General features: G+C 45.6%; 1 protein-coding gene and 1 non-coding gene across 4 annotated transcripts in view; one reads left to right on the forward strand and one right to left on the reverse strand.

Annotated features, from left to right (window-relative positions):
• Positions 1–19,139, reverse strand: part of LOC126412277 (1-phosphatidylinositol 4,5-bisphosphate phosphodiesterase-like) — a 613,130-nt gene that overhangs the window by 519,205 nt on the left and 74,786 nt on the right. The window lies entirely within an intron of this gene.
• Trnat-agu (transfer RNA threonine (anticodon AGU)) lies at positions 4,998–5,069 on the forward strand. Its single transcript has one exon. It is a non-coding gene; the product is annotated as a tRNA-Thr (tRNA).

Below are 19,139 nucleotides of genomic sequence, written 5' to 3' on the forward strand. Positions count from 1 at the left end.
CATGTCCATCGACCGCAATGGACTCTTCTGGAAGACCCTTGCCAATGTTCAAAGCAACAGACTTTGTCAAATTCATATGATTGCCAGCAGCAGTTCCATAGAGAGTGATCCATTCTAGTGCTAAATGCACCTCAGCCCTTCACTGAGCCAAAAAGAACAGGTCTTCTCTGTATGTCCGACAGATAAATGTATGTCCCGTCATCGTTATCCCAGTTAATCGACTCCGCAATCCGCATAGTAGTGACACAAGGGCAATGACAAAAAGGATCATCAACAATGGACATTCTTGCCCGACCAATCAAGAAGTTACAATGGGGCCCGCTGCATGTACATTGATCAGCATCTGTGATGAGGCACCTCAGAGGAGACACATAATTGTATGTATAATGTCACAGGGGAGGCCATCCATCACATCACTTCTGCAAGACGCTCATAGCTCACCACATCTAAGGCGTGGTCAAAGACCACCAACGCCAAGGCGCCTCGAAAGTGGCAGGTCGCTGCGAGGACGATACCATCTTGATGGTCGCTGAGCGCTGTCTGTATTTTGCTGTCCCCACCAAGCCAAGTTTGATCCAAAGACATTACTTGATGCATGATGTGCTTGGGACAGGAAAACCGTCAAGGTCCAGTAATACGTTTATCACTCTCTTGTGGAGAGTGCTGTTGAGGTCATCAGCTCTAACCACAGCTATAAGGATCTCCACAGCAGCCCTGTAATAACGCCAGCAAAGACTTGAGGACTTCTTCATCCATCGCTGCTTCTTTCTGACAATGTTGTGCATTGATGGTGTTTCTCCACAGAGCTGATCCTGACATTCCACACATACCTTTGCTCTCTCAAAGCTGCGACGTGTAAGCGAAACTGTACTGCCTACTGAGCTATTCCTTATTGCCGTATCTATAGCCTTAGAGAACTTCAACCGTATCTCGTCACTCCTTAGAACTGCCGCATCCCACTTCTTTGCGTATTGGTTCTTCCTCACTAACTTCAGCCTACTCTTCATCACTAATATATAGTGGTCTGAGTCTATATCTGCTTCTGGGTATGCCTTACAATCCAGTATCTGATTTCGGAATCTTTGCCTGACCATGATGTAATCTAACTAAAATCTTCCCGTATCACCCGGCTTTTTCCAAGTGTACCTCCTTCTCTTGTGATTATTGAACAGAGTATTCGCTATTACTAGCTGAAATTTACTACAGAACTCAATTAGTCTTTCTCCTCTCTCTTTTCTTGTCCCAAGCCCATATTCTCCTGTAACCTTTTCTTCTACTCCTTCCCCTACAACTCCATTCCAGTCCCCCATGACTATTAGATTTTCATCTCCCTTTACATACTGTATTACCCTTTCAATATCCTCATACACTCTATGTTTAGCTTGCAACGTCGGCATGTATACCTGAACTATTGTTGTCGGTGTTGGTTTGCAGTAGATTCTGCTAAGAACAACACTGTCTCTGAACTGTTCACAGTAACACACTCTCTGCCCTACCTTCCTATTCATAACGAATCCTACTCTCGTTATACCATTTTCTGCTGCTGTTGATATTATCCCACACTCGTCTGACCAGAAATACTAGTCTTCCTTCCACTTCAGTTCACTGATCCCTACTATATCTAGATTGAGCCTTTGCATTTCCTTTTTCAGATTTTCTAGTTTTCCTACCATGTTCACGCTTCTGACATTCCACGACCCGACTCTTAGAACGTTATCCTTCCGTTGATTATTCAATCTTTTTCTCATGGTAACCTTCCCCTTGGCAGTCCCCTCCCAGAGATCCAAATGGGGGACGACACTTTTTCAATTGCAGGCCACTTGTGGATACGCGTTAGTGTCTTTAATGCTGTGGTTTCCATTGCCTTCTGCATCCACATGCGTTGGTCATTGCTGATTCTCCCGCCCTTGGGGGCAGTTTCCCACCCCTACGACAAGAGAGTGCCCTGAACCTCAGTACACCCCTCCTCGCTCTTTGAGAAGGCCGTTGGCAGAATGAGGGCGACTTCTATGCCGGAAGTCTTCGGCCGCCAATGCTGAGTATAAATCAAAATTTATGCGATGGCCGGATTCGAACCCAGGACTGAAGACATTTTGATTATTAATCACAGACGTTACCCCCAGACAAGGGCGCGATCTTTTCTGAATAAAACCTCGAATGTTCCAGTCGAATTTTGGAGCCAGTCGGAGCATAAACTTTGATGATCCGAACACCAAAGAAGGTCACACAAGAGCCCTGGCCGACTGCAGATAAAGCAAATCTTCCACCACGATCCCTTTCCACATGAGTTTCGCCATCCTACTACCACCTTCAGTGCACTGTGTACCACAGAAACAGTCCATAAAAGGCCGGAAACTTGTTGAAGCGAACTTCGCGCACGAGAGCAATATCGATGCCCGACGCTCTCAATATTTCCTGTAGCAAGTGAAGTTATGTTGGTAATTATAGAGCCAATCCTATACGCCTGCCGTGGTACTGTAGTCATGGAGACGGTCATTGAAGCAAGAAGACCAGCAGTGTTCATAAACATCTCATCAACAGACAGCGTGACTTCACTCAAATCCGAGATGAGTTGCTGCAGCAGTAACCACAGCTACTTCAATGTCCGTTGACCCATCTTCAATACAACTGGACCACGCGGTAGTGCGTCGCTCAGATTGTCGAGCAGAGCTTCTGTAGCGCCTGAGGACGAAGGTGTGGCCTCTGAGGGAGAACTGTTGTGGCCTGATTGCTGTCCGTCGACAGGGGGCGTGTCGTTAGGTGGGTGCGATGATTGTTTGGTATCCAATGGGAGAAGGGCCTGATTTTCGCCACTGAAGTACCCAACAGGAGATGGCCTTGGAAGGGAGGATCATTATCGTCTATAGAATGTGGCATGTAGCTGTCCAATAGATTAACCAACATTTCTTACGTCTCTTTGGCGACTTGGCTATGCGAGCGTGCTGCAGTATCCATAGGTGGCAGCAGGTCCTGATGGTCAAGCACAAAGACGGCACTGGGCACGACCATGGAATCGATGACCATCCCCCACCAGGCCTCCTCACCACCTGTCAGCACAGGTGCAGCCGGAAGGTTCCTTCCTGAGCTCCCAGATATACAGTCGTACTCGGAAAAGATTCAGCAGCGAGAGATATTGCGGACAGTGGGCTGGAGTCGTTCAGTCGTTCTGGAGATCCTTGACAAATATCAGGTCAGCTGTCGTCGGTGTAATCGAAACCAATGCTATTAAACATTTTTGGAACAGTGATCAAAGATTTTTAAAATTTTTCTTTTTAAAATTCAGTCTTGATCACACCACGTATGTTACAAGAACATAGGTGACCAGTTTCGGTCATATCGCATGCCCATCATCAGACCCGTAATTTAATTTAGAAAGTAATAGAAATCTTACTAGATTGACAATAAAATATGACAAAATGGTTATAAGGATAAAATACAATAGGACGTGTTATACCCATGGCATCCTTCGAAGGATGCATTCACAGGTGACAATTGCGTGGTCATCAACTGCATGCACTCCGAGCGAACATTTCCTTCTCGGCGACAGCCCGAACACATTTTGTTACAATGGCGCTTCACCAGCCTATACACAATTAGGCTGGTACATGTTTGATCAATTCAGAATGGATCTACCACACTCCACTGGGGACCGAGTATGTGGTATAGTGGGCCCTCTTCCCAGCGTTATACTTTATCACCTTCCCAAAAGGTCACAGGACAGAAATCAGCTTCTCCAAAGATGTTTTGAATGGGAATTGAACAGTCCGGAACAGCGCTACTGCTACGGTCGCAGGTTAGAATCTGGCCTCGGGCATGGATGTGTGTGATGTCCTTACGTTAGTTAGGTTTAAGTAGTTCTAAGTTCTAGGGGACTGATGCCCTCAGAAGTTAAGTCCCATAGTGCTCAGAGCCATTTGAACCATTTTTTTTGGGAACTGAAAAACACCTATCACCCACCGTCCATGTACCGCATGGTCTACAGGTATGCCACCAATACTGCCATCTGAATTATGGAACTTGAGACCACTACTAGTGTCGTTTAGAATTCTGTCATACCCTGCATCGTTAATTAATTTGACGTATACTACAGTGTTGACTATGGACAGGTGTATGACGATAAGGTCGTTGTAGTCAGTCTAAAGAACATTTCTGAGAAACTGTTTCATTTAATGTGCTTTCAGACTTCCATATACACTCGCAAATTGATCTTCAATGTCGACTTACGATAAGAGTAGGCCATTCTTCTTCGAAAGGAAATATAGTACGCAAAGACGACTGAAGCACACAAACAACCCCGAGCGCTAACTCTGTGGCAAGTATGTGAACAGACTGACGAAGGCAGACCTACACTTCAGCATCAGAGCTCGCATCAAGGAACGATCCAGGCTCCCACGTGTCACACAGTCACGACTCTTGTGCTCGCGATGAGCGGGAAATGCGGGTTCGAGTTCTGCTCAGGCACAAATTTTCATGTGTTCCAAACAGCTGACGTCAATGCATAGTTGCAGAATGCGAATATATTTCGTAACGTTTACCACAGCTGTAATCGTGACAGTGTCTGTTCCTACAGAAGTGTATGTTGCAGATATCGACACGCTATAAACACAGACGTTGTAACCGTCAATGATGTATCCGTGGCTCGACGGGCTGGAAAATATTTGTCTCCTTCCAAATTTGGACCGGTCGTGGAGGCGTGCTGCGATGGAACCTGCTCCCCCCTCGTGAGCCTTGCGTAATGAACGTAACGCTTTACGACGATGCCTAGCTTCGTATGAATTTCAGAGGAATGGTATTTGAAGCTGAAAGTTACTCTGAAGTGAAATAAATGTGTTGTTTTGGAATTGTAAGTGTACATCGATATCGTGTGAGATGTGTAGGAAAGCAGCAGCTGTGCATATAAATGCAAATAATGGTAGCTAATGCGGTACGTTTCCAGCTGAAGGGCTCCGATTCACTAGTCCATAAGAACAAAGTACCCGAAAAGTGCGCTAGGAGGCGCCTCCTTAGCTAAGTGGCAGAGCGCTGGTCTAGTAAACCAGAGGTCGTGAGTTCGATCCTCACAGGAAGCAAATGAATTTTGTAACAGCACCTCCCACCGTGGCCCTTTCGAAAAAAGCGCTCAACGATAAAAAAAATTATGAATGGGTGCGGTATTTAAGAAACACTCTCGCAAATGAATAGTGCGAATGGTGCTAATAAAGCAGGAACCAGAAAATGCTGTTTTTACTTCGCCGTGACATCTACCCTTCCTTCCAACTATAACCTGGCCTTGTTCCCCCCCCCCCCCCCCCCCCACCTCCCCAGGGCCCTCTTTCCTCCTTCTCCCAGAGCGCATTTTCCTCCGTCCCCCCTTCCCCTGAGACCCTGCACCCCATACTTTCCTCTCTCCTTCCCACATCCCTCCCTACCTGGCCCTCTTCCCCACCCCCCCCCCCCGCTCCCCTCCCCCATCTCTTCCCCTCCCTCCCTTCTTCAGGTCTCCCTCATCTCCTTGCGCCTGGCAGATCCTCTGTATTGATCATCATCAGTGTGCCACGTCAGTGTTGTGTTTAGTGCTATTTCTCGTGTGCGTCAAGAGGTGTGATTTTAATTGTGTACTGCCTTGAGGTTCGCCGTCAGTGTTACGTTATGTGCTATGCCATCCGTCGCTACCTTTATGCTCCTGTCGTACTGTGCCTTGTGTTCTTTTAACCATCGCAGTGTGTGGCTTTTTGTGTGTGCTCCTTTTAAACAGTTTTTTATGTCCATTTTACAGTCACCCCGTTTTTTGTCTATTGCCTTCCATGATGTTCCCCCTTTTTTATATCTATGTTCACCTTATTCTCTCCTTTGCTGTTTTTAAATGTCTTCTATTGTTTTGTTCTATGTCTTTCGGCTGAAGAGCAGCGCCTATGCTGCTGCCAGCCCGCCCCGATGGGGAATTGAAATACAATAAAGAAAAAAAAATGCTGTTTTTGGCAGTCACCAGAGAATGCCGACGTGAAATACTTAGTTCTTGTGATGTATTTTCTACCCCTGATAAAGACCCTCGCGATCGTCGCCGTCGTCGCCGCTTTGGTAATAGCGGCAACTCGCCATTGTATGACATAGGGTGAGGTACCTTCTGCAACCGACTGAGATGGCAGTAAGCGATTGAAGTTGATTTGCAACCTCTTGTTTGATCAGCGTCATAAGGGCTTGAATGTAACTTGCGATGGGACACAGCAAGAGGTAGCGTCGTATTTTTAGTAGTGATATTTGAGATGGAGAATAGCGGCAAAGATGGGAAATTCATTCCGGCAAGCGTACAAATGGCGAAAATGAGGTGTGTGTGGGGAAATGCAGTGCCCCAGTGACCGTGTGGCCTAATGGGCAGCAGTCTCGCCGTCTCAGCCGCGCTGTGCGGATGTGGGCTGGGTTTTGTGCGCCGCAGTCTGCTGCGCTTCGGCGTGGTAAGTCGCAGTGCTTCTTGCAACGTTGCCGAAATTCTAAGCTTATTGAAAGTCTAAATATGATACCGTGATGGCCCATTTGAACAGAAAAGATACTTTGAAATTATCGTTTGAGCGTAATTACACCCGAACCAAGCTACACGAAATCTGAGATTGGGTAGAATACGAAGTGAAACTTGATTCAGAGGATGACATTGGAATGGATCTTTCTGATAGTGAGCAGCGCTGTTTTTGTGAAATTTAAGACTGCTAACTTATGGGAGAAAGTAGTTGAGTCTTGCGGAGGAATTATGAAGTTTAAACATTGTGACGGAAGCGTAGGCGAAGTCATCATAACACATGCAGGATTTGGAATACGGACGATCAGGATATTCGAACTACCATTCCAACAAAGGAACCTCCCCATCGCACCCCTCTCAGATTTACAAATTGGCACAGTGGATAGGCCTTGAAAAACTGAACACAGATCAATCGAGAAAACAGGAAGAAATTTTGTGGAACTATGAAAAAAATTAGCAAAATATACAAACAAGATAGGCAACATCAAGGATAATGTGAGCTCAGGAGCGCTGTGGTCCCGTGGTTAGCGTGAGAAGCTGCAGAACGAGAGGTCCTTGGTTCAAGTCTTCCGTCGAGTGAAAAGTTAACTTTTTTTATTTTCGCAAAGTTATGATCTGTCCGTTCGTTCATTGACGTCTCTGTTCACTGTAATAAGTTTAGTGTCTGTCTTTACGACCGCTATATTTGCTGGATTCATATTGACCACAGAATACAAATGGTTCAAATGGCTCTGAGCACTATGGGACAACTTCTGAGGTCATTAGTGCCCTAGAACTTAGAACTAGTTAAACCTAACTAACCTAAGGACATCACACACATCCATGCCCGAGGCAGGATTCGAACCTGCGACCGTAGCGGTCTCGCGGTTCCAGACTGCAGCGCCTAGAACCGCACGACCACTTCGGCCGGCCCACGGAATACATCTCACGTATTTAGTGCACTCTCGTCCAAAGGAGCGAACAGTCAACTGCCAGCCAGGGAGCCCCGTTAGCTGGAATACTCTCTCTTCCGTGCGCTGTAGTCGACTGACGTCGTGTGTTTCGATGTTTGTTTAGGTGTAGCGCCCCCATACTACGGCGCAGTTACCTCGCATCGGACGGACGGACGGACAGATAATAATTGTCTGAAAATAAAAAATTAAATTTTTCACTCGAAGGAAGACTTAAACCAAGGACCTCTGGTTCCGCAGCTGCACACGCTAACCACGGGGCCACGGCGCTCCTGAGACTATCCTTGATCTTGCACATGGACTACTCAGTTTGTATATTTTGCTTATTTTTTTCATAGTTCCTTACAACTTCTTTCTGTTTTCTCGATTGATCTGTGTTCAGTTTTTCAAGGCCTATCCACCGTGCCAACTTATAACGAAATCTGAGAGGGGGTGCGATGGGGAAGCTCCCTTGTAAGTACCAGCGGAACAGATAAATGCAATGATAGCGCCGTACGGGAAAGTTCTCAGTAATGTTGCCAAACGGTAGTCCCATGCACGCAGATTCCAAGCGCTCAGTGAGACAATTAAAGATCGACTTGCATAAGCATGTACCATAGTACATCAGCATCTGTGGTTTCCGAGGCATCGTTATATACGACGGGCAGCCAAGGACGTGCGCTGCGTGCAACTCTCCCGGCCACGGTCGCGCTAGGTGTTTACAGCGGCGAGTGGCGCAGCTGCCGGCTGGCGAGGCGCCGCGACCGCCGGCTATGACTGCGCTGCCAGCGACTTACGCTACGGCTGCCCGCGGCCAATTCCTGACCCCAAGCCCTGATGTGCATTCGGAGAACCATCCAACCCGAGAAGAAGCCCAGACTGCCAACACTGACACAACAGAAGCTAGACCACCCGAACCTAAGGAAATCGTGACAGCTGTAACGGTTTCAACACAACAGACACCGAACGACATTGGGAGCCACAGCAAATTCTCCGATTCCTCCGCTGTTGAGAATGACATGCAAGAACCATCCCGGAATGAGCAACCTCATAGTGAACCGATGTCTCTATTGACAACATCATCCACCAAGAGCACGGTCGACAACTTGGCTCGAAACACCACCCGCTTCGAAGAATGCTGAGGAAGACAACATCAGACAGCAGCCGATGAAACCTAAACGGCAAACACGAAAACAGACCCCTGAAGAGATTCAAGAACTGGAAAAAAAACTCTCCCGTACCAAAAAAATTCTTAAAACAGATCGAAGCGGAAAGCAAGGCGTGGTAGACATCGGAAAACCAGACATCCCCGACCCGAATGAGGACGTACAGATGAACCTCGCCCCTCCAATTGAAGAACCAATGGACACTGTTGACCGCTGCGGAACTGATACGGGTACAGCATGGTCTGACGACACTGGATGCGCTTAGTTGGACTACCGAATGACGCAAGCGTATAAAATCGCCACGCTCAATGTAAACAGAATAGTTTCGGACGTAAAGTTATAATCTCTGAAGGACTACTTACACGCCGCCGATATTGACATAGCGATGGTACAAAAGATTGTTACGACGAAAATAGCGGATGTGTACGAATATGAGGCAATCTTGAAAACAGACAATGAATGTGGAACGGGAATATTATGCAAACACGGCATACCATGTTCAGCGTAAGCCATACTTGAATACGAGGAATACGAGGCATAACTGCAAAACTATATGACCTACTTCTTGTTAATGTATATGCTCCTTCCGGATCCAGCGGAAAACCTGTTCCTGGACAAAATTGTCCCATTAATAACAGATTCTCGATTGGTCATAATTTTGTTTGGAGATTTCAACTGCGTATTGCGTCCAGAAGGTCAAGCGCCGAACTTCAACTTTTGCGAGGAGCTGTTGTTGTTAACTACTGGACTAGATATGATAGATACTCGGTGCCGTCTTCATCCGCACACCCGAGGATACAGGTACGTAGCCAGTAATTCGGCAAGCAGACTAGACAGGCTGCATATAACGAAAGCTTTATTCATAATGTGACTGACTGTGAAATTGGGCCCTTTAACTTCTCGGATCACTGCGCGTTTCATATAACCGCGCAACACACTAAACAAAAAACATTCCTTGGAATGGGCGTATGGCAGCTAGACGTGTCACTTTGGGTGGCGCAGAACTAAAACAAGAGATCCATGATATATGGCAGCGATGCCTTCGGACGCAATGCAGATATCCAACACGTATCATGTAGTGGCTACAGTCTGCGAAACCGCAGATAAAAAAATGCATCACACGATATGGTAGCATGAAAGCGTACTGGCGAAGACACACGTTGGAGTATCACTTTCTAACACTCTGCGAACTATGTGGTGACCCCATGGGATTAGTAGCAAACAGCTCTAGAATAAAACGCACTAAAGCAAAAATCACAGCGTTGGTACGAGGGGGAGAAAAGGTGGAGCACGCTCTCCGATTGAACTCACACAAGAGAATACGTCCTTATATCACATGACCCGGGAACCCAAGAGAGGTAAGCAAAGTTACTCCATACTCTCAATGATGAACAGGGGAACGAATACGATCAACATATCTCAATAAAAAACTACGTGGTGCAACATAATACAGATTTTTACATCGAGTCGGCAAATGATTCGACGGCAAGTGAGCCGCTTTTATCCTACATTCAGCCCACGGTCAATCCGACTGACAACGTCGACCTTGTAGGCAACATAACCGATGAAGCAGTATTTACCATTACCAAAGATTCGCCTACAAAGAAATAGGCTGGTTTAAATGGCTTACCCTTAGAATTTTATGCTTGCCTTTGGAACATCACAGGACCGGAGTTCACCAAAATATGCAATGAATTATTGGGAGACGTGCAGATGCCATCTCAGTTTACGGAAGGACTGATTGTCCTGATCCCCAAACATACACGTAGCACTGACTCTACTCAATTCCGACCATAAAATCTTCATCCGACTCATAAATAGTAGAATAATGTCGGTTCTGCCGAAGTTACTCGGCCCTTATCAAGTGAGTACTGTCACAGGGAGATCTATGTCAAAGGCATTATGTGAATATAGGGAAAATATAAATTTGTCGTGGCTACGTAAATGCAACGTAGGTCTCATGTTTTTAGACTTTGACAAGGCATTTGACCGTATCAACCACCACTTTCTATTAACGGTGTTCAGTGCTCATTTCATTCAGATCATACGCAAATGTATAGTCGGGACTTCCTCTCAAATCAGAATTAATGCCAACTAAGATCACCAGTCCCGACTGAGCAGTCAATGAGACAATGCTGCCCCCTTTCTATGACACTATACGCAATCGCCGTAGAACCATTACTGTTAAACCTGCATCACAGGTTACAAGGTCTACGGGTGTTGGGTACAAAAACCGTGTGTCACGCTCATGCTGATGACATCAGTGTAATAGTTAACACGCAATCAGAAATTTAAATCGTTAAACAAATAATCCATGCTTACGTCATTTCTTCTGGAGCCAAACTCAATGAACACAACTCGAAAATTTTACCTGTCGGACCCCATATGGAGAACATTCAAATAACATGGCTACGAAGGACAGAGAAGACGAATCACTTAGGTATCCAATCCACGAGGGATGACAGTTGCCAACTGGGACCATAAACTCAATATATTCAGGGCTACTCTCCGTGAACACAAAACTAGAACGCTAAATCGGATACAGAGAGCTCTGTTTATTAACAGGCATGGTCTAAGCAAAATATATCACATCGCAGCAGTGTTACCAGTACCCAAGGATACAGCGCGCAAGATTTTATCTGCAGCGTGTTGGTTCATCTGGAGCGCAAATATCTTTAAAGTCACCATGCCAACCATCGTATTAACCCGCACCGCTGGTGGTTTCAGCGTCAAAGACATCCATATATATGGACCGTATCCGCAAAATACTGCTGACACCCCATCCGACAATACAAAAACGTTATTCAACAGGTTAGCCCCAACGAGCAAAAAGGCTCCAGTCGATGTTGGTCGCATCAACGCTCAACTCGACAACGTCCGGAGTTACTACCTGGAAATGAGCTATCTTCAAATACTCCACAGCAGCTTAACACCAGAAGGACCTATTACCACCTCACGAGACGCCATAAGCAGAACACCGTGGAAGCGAAGTATCCAGCGGTCAACTGGAGAAACGTCTGGAAAAATATTAACAGTCCTATCCTCCACTCCAAAATAGTGTCCTCATGGAATGACATTGTAAAGAAGGTCCCCACAGGTGAAAAACTGCACAGGATCAAATTAAAGCAGAGCCCGTACTGCGATCATTGGCATACCTTGGCAGACATCCTAATCTGCCGAGACCAGTTCCACATATGGAAGTGGACTAGAAAAAAAAACCGCAACAATAACTAGGACTACAGAACCTGCTATAACACTTAAAGCAGTGCTTCAACCAGGCTGACATTTCTTTCCTGAAACAAAGAACAGTAGCTACACTTGGATTATCGGCCAGTTCGCATATTTTACAATTGCGACTAAACATGCGAGTTTAGACGAATATAAACAGTATATAATGGAAGAGCATCATAATCTTAAAAAGAGTCTGAAATACAAAGCTTTGTTTCAGAATTACTTACTTCACACTTTGCCATAATGAAGAGGTAATTTATGGTTGGCGCACAACACTAAAGCGAGTCGCTACAAAGTTTGTATCATTTTAATTAAGTTGGCACAGATTTTTTTTGTTCGTAAGACATGTCAAGGTGCCCCAGGAAAACTAATTTTGGCAGAAGCCATAAAATGAATATATATATATATATATATATATATATATATATATATATATATACAGGGTGAGCCACCTAACATTACCGCTGGATATATTTCGTAAACCACATCAAATACTGACGAATCGATTCCACAGACCGAACGTGAGGAGAGGGGCTAGTGTAATTGGTTAATACAAACCATAAAAAAATGCTGGAAGTATGTTTTTTTACACAAACCTACGTTTTTTTAAATGGAACCCCATTAGTTTTGTTAGCACATCTGAACATATAAACAAATACGTAATCAGTGCCGTTTGTTGCATTGTAAAATGTTAATTACATCCGGAGATATTGTAACCTAAAGTTGACGCTTGAGTACCACTCCTTCGCTGTTCGATCGTGTGTATCGGAGAGCACCGAATTACGTAGGGATCCAAAGGGAACGGTGATGGACCTTAGGTACAGAAGAGACTGGAACAGCACATTACGTCCACATGCTAACACCTTTTTATTGGTCTTTTTCACTGACGCACATGTACATTACCATGAGGGGTGAGGTACACGTACACACGTGGTTTCCGTTTTCAATTACGGAGTGGAATAGAGTGTGTCCCGACATGTCAGGCCAATAGATGTTCAATGTGGTGGCCATCATTTGCTGCACACAATTGCAATCTCTGGCGTAATGAATGCCGTACACGCCGCAGTACATCTGGTGTAATGTCGCCCCAGGCTGCCACAATACGTTGTTTCATATCCTCTGGGGTTGTAGGCACATCACGGTACACATTCTCCTTTAACGTACCCCACAGAAAGAAGTCCAGAGGTGTAAGATCAGGAGAACGGGCTGGCCAAGTTATGCGTCCTCCACGTCCTATGAAACGACCGTCGAACATCCTGTCAAGGGTCAGCCTAGTGTTAATTGCGGAATGTGCAGGTGCACCATCATGCTGATACCGCATACATCGACGCGTTTCCAGTGGGACATTTTCGAGCAACGTTGGCAGATCATTCTGTAGAAACGCGATGTATGTTGCAGCTGTTTGGGTCCCTGCAATGAAGTGAGGACCAATGAGGTGGTCGCCAATGATTCCGCACCATACATTTACAGTCCACGGTCGCTGTCGCTCTACTTGTCTGAGCCAGCGAGGATTGTCCACGGACCAGTAATGCATGTTCCGTAGATTCACTGCCCCGTGGTTTGTGAAACCCGCTTCATCGGTAAACAGGTAGAATTGCAACGCATTCTCTGTTAATGCCCATTGACAGAACTGCACTCGATGATTAAAGTCATCACCATGTAATTGCTGATGTAGCGACACATGAAAAGGGGGAAAGCGGTGACGATGCAGTATGCGCATGACACTACTTTGACTCAGTCCACCGGCTCTCGCAATGTCTCGTGTACTCATGTGTGGGTTCATGGCAACAGCAGCTAACACACCAACTGCACCCGCTTCTCCTGTGACGGGCCTGTTACGGACCCGTTTGCGTGCTACGACCATACCTGTTGCATACAGTTGGCGGTTGATGTTTTGCCATGTGCGGCACGTTGGATGCTCTCTGTCCGGGTACCGTTCTGCATACACCCTGCAGGCTTCAGCTGCATTTCGTCGACACTCGCCATAGATAAGTATCATCTCCGCCTTTTCAGAGTTCGAATACACCATGGTCACAGTTCCTACAACACTACACTATCACAGACGTCTGATAACACGGTGTACTACAGTTGGTCTGCGTGCGGAGACGGTTGCAGAATAACAATAGAAGCAAGCGCTACATGCGGACACTGCGACAGCTAGAGCAAACCACAACAGTGCACTACAGCCACACTCGTAAACACGGTCGTCATCGTAAACATGTCCCTGCAGATGCTGCTCGCCGACTGTGGCCCGTGTTTGTTACAACACGCAACTGAACGTCGGAGGTTTCAAGCGTCAACTTTAGGTAACAATATCTCCGGATGAAATTAACATTTTACAATGCAACAAACGGCACTGATTACGTATTTGTTTATATGTTCAGATGTACTAACAAAACTAACGTGGTTCCACTTAAAAAAACGTAGGTTTGTGTGAAAAACATACTTCCGTGCATTTTTTTATGGTTTGTATTAACCATTTACTCTAGCCACTCTCCTCACGTTCGGTCTGTGGAATCGGTTCGTCAGTATTTGATGTGATTTACAAAATATATCCAGCGGTAACGTTAGGTGACTCACCCTGTATATATATATATAGGGTTAACAAAAAGGTACGGCCAAACTTTCAGGAAACATTCCTCACACACAAAGAAAGAAAATATGTTATGTGGACATGTGTCCGGAAACGCTTACTTTCCATGTTAGAGCTCATTTTATTACTTCTCTTCAAATCACATTAATCATGGAATGGAAACACACAGCAACAGAACGTACCAGCGTCACTTCAAACACTTTGTTACAGGAAATGTTCAAAATGTCCTCCGTTAGCGAGGATATATGCATCTACCCTCCGTCGCATGGAATCCCTGATGCGCTGATGCAGCCCTGGAGAATGGCGTATTGTATCACAGCCGTCCACAATACGAGCACGAAGAGTCTCTACATTTGGTACCGGGGTTGCGTAGACAAGAGCTTTCAAATGCGCCAATAAACGAAAGTCAAGAGGGTTGAGGTCAGGAGAGCGTGGAGGCCATGGAATTGGTCCGCCTCTACCAATCCATCGGTCACCGAATCTGTTGTTGAGAAGCGTACGAACACTTCGACTGAAATGTGCAGGAGCTCCATCGTGCATGAACCACATGTTGTGTCGCACTTGTAAAGCCACATGTTCTAGCAGCACAGGTAGAGTATCCCGTATGAAATCATGGCGGTGAATCGAGGAAGTACAGTACATACTGACGAAACTAAAATGAGCTCCAACATGGAAATTAAGCGTTTCCGGACACATGTCCACATAACATCTTTTCTTTATTTGTGTGTGAGGAATGTTTCCTGAAAGTTTGGCCGTACCTTTTTGTAACACCCTGTATATACACTCCTGGAAATTGAAATAAGAACACCGTGAATTCATTGTCCCAGGAAGGGGAAACTTTATTGACACATTCCTGGGGTCAGATACATCACATGATCACACTGACAGAACCACAGGCACATAGACACAGGCAACAGAGCATGCACAATGTCGGCATTAGTACAGTGTATATCCACCTTTCGCAGCAATGCAGGCTGCTATTCTCCCATGGAGACGATCGTAGAGATGCTGGATGTAGTCCTGTGGAACGGCTTGCCATGCCATTTCCACCTGGCGCCTCAGTTGGATCAGCGTTCGTGCTGGATGTGCAGACCGCGTGAGACGACGCTTCATCCAGTCCCAAACATGCTCAATGGGGGACAGATCCGGAGATCTTGCTGGCCCGGGTAGTTGACTTACACCTTCTAGAGCACGTTGGGTGGCACGGGATACATGCGGACGTGCATTGTCCTGTTGGAACAGCAAGTTCCCTTGCCGGTCTAGGAATGATAGAACGATGGGTTCGATGACGGTTTGGATGTACCGTGCACTATTCAGTGTCCCCTCGACGATCACCAGTGGTGTACGGCCAGTGTAGGAGATCGCTCCCCACACCATGATGCCGGGTGTTGGCCCTGTGTGCCTCGGTCGTATGCAGTCCTGATTGTGGCGCTCACCTGCACGGCGCCAAACACGCATACGACCATCATTGGCACCAAGGCAGAAGCGACTCTCATCGCTGAAGACGACACGTCTCCATTCGTCCCTCCATTCACGCCTGTCGCGACACCACTGGAGGCGGGCTGCACGATGTTGGGGCGTGAGCGGAAGACGGCCTAACGGTGTGCGGGACCGTAGACCAGCTTCATGGAGACGGTTGCGAATGGTCCTCGCCGATACCCCAGGAGCAACAGTGTCCCTAATTTGCTGGGAAGTGGCGGTGCGGTCCCCTACGGCACTGCGTAGGATCCTACGTTCTTGGCGTGCATCCGTGCGTCGCTGCGGTCCGGTCCCAGGTCGACGGGCACGTGCACCTTCCGCCGACCACTGGCGACAACATCGATGTACTGTGGAGACCTCACGCCCCACGTGTTGAGCAATTCGGCGGTACGTCCACCCGGCCTCCCGCATGCCCACTATACGCCATCGCTCAAAGTCCGTCAACTGCACATACGGTTCACGTCCACGCTGTCGCGGCATGCTACCAGTGTTACAGACTGCGATGCAGTGATGGGGAGCTCGTGAATGAGTCGTTCAAATGAACGCTTCACTCCAGTGAAGTGTGAACTAACCACTCAATTTCAATGAACTGGTACTTCAGACTCTTCACAGATGACACACTCCATACTTTTTTCTAGTTCACTCACTCTCTTCCCCTCTCCCTCATCCCATTACATCGGCGCTACGTCACTCATTCTCCCTTCACTTCAGTTCCCCCTCTACTGCCTGTCGACGAATCGCGCGGCGTTTGTGGGAAATGATAGGTTTGTGAGGGGTTGCGGTGGTAGGGGCCGAGGGGAAGGCAGCGTCAGCTGTTTCCTGCAGTGCTGACATCTTGCGGACCAATGAATATTACAGATGCAAACGAAGAGGCTGGCTGTGTGAGCACGCACAGCCAACATGAAAATAAAAGGTTTGTTAATAACACTGAAAGAGGGATTTTACCTGAAATCGTACCAATGACTGCAGGTGACAGTTTAAACTGTTTTGAATCTGGAGGGTTATTATTCTCAACAAAAATAAAATCTACAGGAAAACTTCTGAATAATTACCTAACGTAGATATATAGACTTTGTGACAGTGGTAAACATACACATTCTATTTTGGATTAAATTTTAAAAGGAACATAAAACTGGAATGCATTTCGTTTGTAGCCCTAGTTTTCAGTCCATGAATACAACAAATAATGTTTCACTTGGCAGATAAAGACTTTTTTGGGCGCTTCATGAGAAAATGTCTAGCAAGATTAAATGTAATACCTTCTTTATATGTGACAGGCTTCTCTGTTTATCTTTCCTTTGTCCCCTTCGACCATGCTCTATTTAAGTTAGCTCAGACGCTGTAAGAGCGTAAAACGTTGCGTGCACGTTACTGCATAGTTCGGCCATCTGTTGGTAAATTTATGAAGTATTACGAAGCTTTTTGTGCGAGCGAGGCGATGCGAGCGTAGCCGCGGCTGAGCGGCGAACTGGGCAACTTCGCCAGGCTTCCGTACTTCGTGAATGAACTACTTCATTTGAACGCTTCACGGCAAAGAGTGAAAAGAATGAAGTAGTTCACGGGAATGAACGAGTTCAACCCACCTCTACTGCGATGGAGCTCCGTATGCCACGGCAAACTGGCTGACACTGACGGCGGCGGTGCACAAATGCTGCGCAGCTAGCGCCATTCGACGGCCAACACCGCGGTTCCTGGTGTGTCCGCTGTGCCGTGCGTGTGATCATTGCTTGTACAGCCCTCTCGCAGTGTCCGGAGCAAGTATGGTGGGTCTGACACACCGGTGTCAATGTCTTCTTTTTTCCATTTCCAGGAGTATATATATATATATATATATATATATATATATATATATATATATATATATATATATTTCAGAAGTGTTTGATTTTGTTTTATTTTATTTTACGGATATTGAACAGTTTGTTACGAAAAGAAGATTTACTTAGTTCCTGTTAAAAAAAAAAATAAAAACAATAAAAAAAGATGGCTTAGTGGTTACTGCACTTGCCCGGTAAACAAGAGATCTCGGCTCGAATAAATAAATAAAATAAAAGAAGTTGGTTAAGGTGAAATTGGCAAAAAAAGGTGGCTAAAGCGACCAGTCACGATAAGTGGGAAGTCCTGGTTCGACTCCTGGACTGGGAAAAATTTTCATATGTTTCTAGCAAATGGTACTGCTAATGTATAATCGCATTCGCAGATCGCGAATGCACTTCAGTATTAAACGAAAAAAACATAAAATCACAGAAACTTATATTACCAAGCCAATCTTAGTGCAATTTCACTCTTAAAAACAGGAAAACTTTAGAGCCTTCATGAACTCTCTAAAAGGAAAAATCATAATAATAACAGCACTGCAGGAACAAGATTTACTGATGCACATCCCTTTGATTCAGAAGGATGCAGGATATTTAATGGAAAGCCAGGAAAAGAATTATCGAGACTGTGTCTCAATTTGGAACAAAAAAATGGTTCAAATGGCTCTGAGTACTATGAGACTTAACATCTCAGGTCATCAGTTCCCTAGAATTTAGAACTACTTAAACCCAACTAACCTAAGGACATCACACACATCCATGCCCGAGGCAGGATTCGAACCTGCGACCGTAGCGGTCGCGCGGGTCCAGACTGAAGCGCCTAGAACCGCTCGGCCACCAGAGGCCGGCTCAATTTGGAACAGATGTCATTGTAAACAAAAACATATTAGACTCTATAACAGAAATTAAATTCATTAATGACAGACTTTCCACACAAAGCTTTAAATCACTGAAGAACAAACAGAAAATTTTTGGCAAGCTGTGTCAAACTCCATAGATCACATCCAACTGTAAAACGCCTTAATACTACTTGGGAATTTTAATGCACAAAGTGGCAAAGACTGTCATCACAGGAGGTCTTGTGCAGAGCAAATATTAAATGTAAGGAATGTAACAGATATCCGGAAAAATCAGAAACTTGTGATACTTGTAAATTCTAAAAAAGTCTACGACTCAATTGAAAGAAATGCACTAATCAGCATTATAAAGGAAATGGGAATAGATTAAAAGCAACTGAAATAATTAAAGGAAGTTTAAGAAACGCAGCACCGGAACTAAAATTCATGGGGAAAAAGTTAAAATATTTTGAAATAAAGTCAGGTATAAGAAAAGGAGATGGTTTGTGACTATTTTTTAATTGCGTTAGAGGTAAGTAGTTAGAGAATCGAGCAAATCTATCAACACCAAAGGTTTTCACCAAGAAGAAATCTAAAT

The sequence above is a fragment of the Schistocerca serialis genome, chromosome 7 (genome assembly GCF_023864345.2).
Source record: "Schistocerca serialis cubense isolate TAMUIC-IGC-003099 chromosome 7, iqSchSeri2.2, whole genome shotgun sequence".
Lineage (NCBI taxonomy): Eukaryota > Metazoa > Arthropoda > Insecta > Orthoptera > Acrididae > Schistocerca > Schistocerca serialis.